This window comes from Tachysurus fulvidraco, chromosome 23 (assembly GCF_022655615.1).
Source record: "Tachysurus fulvidraco isolate hzauxx_2018 chromosome 23, HZAU_PFXX_2.0, whole genome shotgun sequence".
Lineage (NCBI taxonomy): Eukaryota > Metazoa > Chordata > Actinopteri > Siluriformes > Bagridae > Tachysurus > Tachysurus fulvidraco.
This window is the reverse complement of record NC_062540.1, coordinates 12,739,299-12,744,404: the sequence shown is the minus strand read 5'-3', so window position 1 is coordinate 12,744,404 and position 5,106 is coordinate 12,739,299.

Genomic DNA, 5,106 nt, shown 5'->3' with positions numbered 1-5,106 from the left:
AGAAATGTGCAATTGAGGTATACAAATTGTATATATTGTATACCTCAATTGCACATTTCTCACACTTGCAAATTTGTACATACAATTGTCTATATTTGTATATGTATATTTCATATGTATATTTAAACTGCACATTTCACATCTGTAAATGTGTACATACAATTATACTGTATATGTCATTCTGTTAGACTGTGGAGCTTCTGGCCCTAAAACAAATTGTGAAAACAAACCTGGCAATAAAGCTGATTCTGATTCTGATTACACTGAATACATACTTTTCATAAAGGTATAAGTAATTTTGTTCTCTGTGAAAATATTACAGTGTATTACCTACTCGACTAACTTTTAAATAAAGAACATACAATCTGTCTTGTCTTTAAACCTTGAGCAACAATTTTTACAATATTAAAACACAAGGAATGCTTGTATCTATACATAAAAACATGCAAATACAGATTAAGAGATTCAGTTAATGTTCGCTTCATGTTAGTCTATTGAAAGACATAATCAACTGAGTGATCATCTGTGTAAATCACCAGACTGAGTGTAATGAAATCCAGCACCCACACAGGCTCTTTTTGGATAAAATTGGTCACATGAAATGTGGTGTTCTGTAGAGGGCACTATTACATTTCACAAATAGTGTGCAGTGGAGCTTTGGAGACTTTCTGACAATTATTTCGGCATTGACATTGAGAATGTAGTTACAGTTACATTTTAGAGTGTGTGGTGCTATTAGGAGAGTTTGATAATAGCACAGCTCTGATGTTGGAATACTGAAGCATTTACATTACATTTACATTTACCACATTTGGTAGACTTCCTTATCCAGAGCTACGTACAGAAAAAATGCTCAGAAAACTATATCGATAAATACATTGACACTGGTTGATTAGGTTACAGACTTAAGATACTATCAACCTAAAACTCTGTTCAGGGTTTTTTTTTCTTTGTGTGTGTGTGTGTGTGTGTGTGTGTGTGTGTGTGTGTGTGTGTGTGTGTGTGTGTGTGTGTGTGTGTGTGTGTGTGTGTTTTAATATACATAGTGTTTCAGGAAGTGTTTCACCCATCGTTTGAAGATTCGGTGGTTCAGACATCTAGTTGAGAGTTAATTCCACCACCTCAGGGCTAGAACAGAAAAGAGTCGTGAGGTGCAGTTCAGGGAGTGATAAGGATGGTCCATTTTTGGCTTTGTAGGCCAGCATCAGTGTTTTGAATGCGTACAGCTACAGGAAGCCAGTGAAGAGATCGCAGCTAAATTTTGGCTCATTTGCAGAGGAAGAATTGCATTCATACAGTAGTTAGACCTGCCAGCAGTGAGTTGCAGTAGTCCTGTCTTGAGATGACAAGAGACTGAACCATTCTGAGCAGTCACACGAGCAGCCTTAGTGGATAAAAATGTTTGAATCCTTTTGATGTTCAAAGGGGAACCTATCTTCATTTAGGTGACACTAGTCTAGATGGCATAATTATAAATTGTTATAAACACTGTCAATTGTGTATTGATTATGAGCTTTTTGTCCACAGAAACCACATGGAGTTGGTAACTTCTCTTCTCTTGTTTGTGATCTTCAAGAAGCGGAACACAACTACCTGGGGATGGGTAGAAAAAAGAGAAGAAAGTGGAGAGGAATTAGTGTAGCTGCTATTCATAATATTAACCAGAACTAGATAATAATGTGTATCTACTGCAGCACACGGCTGTAGGATGTATTATGTGTATGCCTGGCTGAGGAGCTACAGTATGTCTTTAATCTACATTTAAACTGGGAGAGTGTGTCTGAGCCAATACTGTCAGGAAGGCTATTCCAAAGTTTAGGAGCTAAATACAAAGATGTTTTACCACCTTTAGTACATTTTCATATTCTGGAAACTACCAGAACTACTAAGATTTGTGATCTCAAAGAGAAGTAAGTATTGCCTGAAGAACCAACATGAGTGTGTCACATTAGCAACATGAGAGGAAAAGGACATGTGGTTGTCCCCAAGCCATGGCCAAAGGGGAGATCAGATCAAAACATTTTATTATATACTGCTCTTTATTTCATACATTGTACTGTAAGTGTAAAGAGTCGTAAACTTTTCCATGCATAATTTGTGGTAATGGTCAGATTTCCCAATCCTGAAGAGAGAAAGTTTATGGAAATTCTCACCTCATTTGGAAAAGATTCAGGAAACTCACATGCCATATATTTCATAAAAAAGACATGTGACACTCTTTGAAGAAGGCTGAGGTGGCAGCGGACTTACTGCACTGCTGAGGTTTTTCTCACTAAGAGACATGACTTTTTGTCAGAATAACCTTTTTAGAATAATAATTTTAATTTATTTGAGTTCACTGGACAGCAACGACACAGCAACATTGCAACAGGAAATAAAAGTCTAAAGCCAGTGGAAAAGAGCAACAGAATAAATGTTTTAAATGAGTCACAATGTAGAAGTTGTTGTCCATGCATCTTGCATGAGCAAATCAGCTGCAGGCACTGAGAGACGAGATGAGTTCAAAACAGTGTTGATATAGATTATGGCCAAAAAAATTGACATCTACAGTTGTCTAGAAGGTCTTTGTATCATTAAGAATTCTCTTTACTGGAGGAAAGGGACCTGAAGCCGTGCAAAAAAGTGAGGTTAATGAAGACATAGTTTGCCAAGGTTGCTGTGGAAGAACCGATGGTCTTATTACTGAATGAACACGACATCCCCACAGCCATCATCCACAATTTAATGGAAAATCTTCATAGAACAGTGGAGGATGTAATAATAACAAAGCTGCCAAATCTACAATGGTATGTTAAAAAATGAAGCCTTTATTTTGTCACATAGAAATTACAGCAAAGTAAAAGTCTTTAGAGCTTGGGATCAGAGTGCAGAGTTTGTCATGATACAGTGCCCACAGAGCAGGAAGGGTTAAGGGCCATGCTCAAGGGCCAAACAGTGGTACCTTAGCAGTGCTGGGGCTTGAACCCTAATCCTCCAATCACCAATCCAGAGCCTGATACAAACCTGTGATTGGTCAGTCCATAATTTTTACTAGCTTATTTAATTGGATATTCTTTTGATATGGATTTGTAGTCATGAAAGCCAATGCTTGTTGTTTATAAATTACTTATATGGTTACCTTTTCTTACATTTGTATCATCCCAACACACCTCAGCTGGACCATTTTGGATCGTACCCCTCTTATCCCTCATAAAAAAAGAAAAAAAAAAAGAAAAGAAAATTCAAGGCCCACCTTTGAAATGAGCAGTTCGTGGAATTAAAAAATTAAAAAATAGATAATAATTAATATAATGTAATAAATTATTAGCTTTAATAATTAGATGAATATGTTAACTTTTTTGTGTTCTGTGGGATGTGACCCTTTAATTGCTTACGGGTGGATTAACTGATTGTGACTTCATTTAGGGGATTAAAATAATATATAAACTATATTAAATATTCCCCATATGGCAATATTATGGGCTATGATGTGCAGATTTCTTGACACCTAATTCCAATTTAGTCATTTCACATCCAGGTTGTTACACTGTAATATGTGGAAAGGTTCAAGGGGTAAATACTTATGCAACACACTGTAGCTTGATTGGAAAACTCTTCAAAGATTTGGCAGGTTGTAAACATGCAGTAATTCATTCGTCAGACTAGTTCATGCGCAGGGTTCTAGCTGAACATTATCCACTAAGCCACACTGACTTGCTGCCCCTGCTGTATTGGTTACCAGGCTGTCATCACATTTCATGGCCAAAGGAGTAACAGTGTGCTGTGCTGAAGAATCTGTGCTGTACTGCAGTAACTGATTCCTTAAATGACCTCTCTCCAGGTCTTTGATGGAACATGTGAAGAAACTGTTAGCTATTTTAAATCACCAGTCAAAAATTTCACATGAAATATAGTTTAGAATTAAACTCCCTCCACAACAACAGCAATCAAATCCATTTCAATTTAAAAAAAGTGTTATTTTAATGATATTGCACAAATATATCATTTAGCTCAAAAGCAATTGGTGTATTTGATGTCTGGTGTCTTCGTTAGCTTTTTGCTAGACGTAGTGATCATAAGAACTGCAGGCTTTAAAGCATTCGTCACTCAAATGGGGTAAAATTCTTTCAATGAAATTTATAATGTAGGGACTTTATAAAGATTGGCGGTTCCACCTCTGTTTGACTGGCTATGAATAAGTTAAGTGGATTTTTAAAATTTACTTCTATAGTTTAAGTCAGATTTTTGCTTGAAGCATTCTTTTAAGATAAACACCTTTGTTGTAGCATATGTGATTTCGAATAAAGAAATCACAATGCTCTTGCACAGCAATAAAATAGGTACTGTTTGAAACCTACAGGTTCTGGTGAGACCTATATTAATCGTTCCTCCCTCCCCACTTTATTACAATGACTCACCTCTTTTGATCTTGATGAATTGATTTGCTATGACTGCCATATTTAGCATTCTCCTCTTAAAGAACTATCTTTAGAATTGTATGCAATTTATAGTAAGGCTCAGTTTTCCTGTTTCAAAGGAGGGAGCAAACGTCCCCAAAGCAATGATCCTTTCACTGAAATTCAATCCAATCTCCAATGTCAGTGACCAAAGGGAAATATATTGTCAGTCAAGGGTGTTGTTTGCAGTGCCTTTGACCTTGAGTGAAAGACACTTTTGAAACACATGAGGTAAATAAATAAATAAATAAATAAATAAATAACCAGTAGATGAAACTATTTTTCCATATATTTTACCTGTGAACAACCTAATGCAACAAATTATATGTCAGAATGTTCTGTTCCAGTATAAATCCTTATTCTTCACTTAAATTGGGAACTTGGTTTAGGTATTTTCTAGTGATCATTGTGTTGTCTATGCATTGCATGATGTTTAAGGTGTATTTATGCATATTGTTGTATTTATTATGTATGTATTTAATATTTATTTTGTATTGATATAATACAAAATTGCTAATTCTAATTAAATATAATCTAATATAATTAAAATTGCTAAGAAATATCAAGAAATCTGTTATAAAAGATTAAAAACCTTTTGTGTATCCTTTAATAAACAGTGACAGTATGGAACAGTACAGCGTATATATCCTTAAGCTTGATACGCAGGCCA